The 497-nt window shown below is 28.0% G+C and overlaps 1 protein-coding gene across 1 annotated transcript in view; it reads right to left on the bottom strand.

Moving 5' to 3' along the window:
- The window catches only part of EMH_0073680 (sortilin, putative), a gene marked incomplete at both ends in the record, with an annotated part of 7,504 nt that overhangs the window by 6,572 nt on the left and 435 nt on the right, over window positions 1-497 (bottom strand). The window lies entirely within an intron of this gene.

Below are 497 nucleotides of genomic sequence, written 5' to 3' on the forward strand. Positions count from 1 at the left end.
GGGTGTGGGTGTGTAGATGTTTAGATATGTTAAAGAGTATATGCAAATAAAGGAGAAGATGAATCCACCAGTAAATTAGTAATGTGAAAGAAAAACAAACAAAGAAATAAACAAAGAAACAAAGAAACAAACAAAAAAGAAACAAACAAAAAAGAAACAAACGAACAAGAAACAAACAAAAAAGAAACAAAGAAACAAAGAAAACGACTATAGACGGGCGAACAACCAACCAAGCAGAAAAAATAAACGACCAGCCACCCCAACAACAAACCACCTCAACACCCAAACAAAACAAAACAGAACAAAACAAAACAAAACAAAACAAAACAGAACAAAACGAAACGAAACAAAACAAAACAAAACAAAACAAAAAAGAAAAAACAAGAGAGCAGAGCGTGTTGTGTGTGCACATATATATCTCTCTATCTATATATATATATATATATATATCTATATATATATATATATATATATATATATATATATATATATATATA

This window comes from Eimeria mitis, genomic scaffold, assembly GCF_000499745.2.
Source record: "Eimeria mitis Houghton genomic scaffold, Emh_scaff96, whole genome shotgun sequence".
NCBI classification, from domain to species: domain Eukaryota; phylum Apicomplexa; class Conoidasida; order Eucoccidiorida; family Eimeriidae; genus Eimeria; species Eimeria mitis.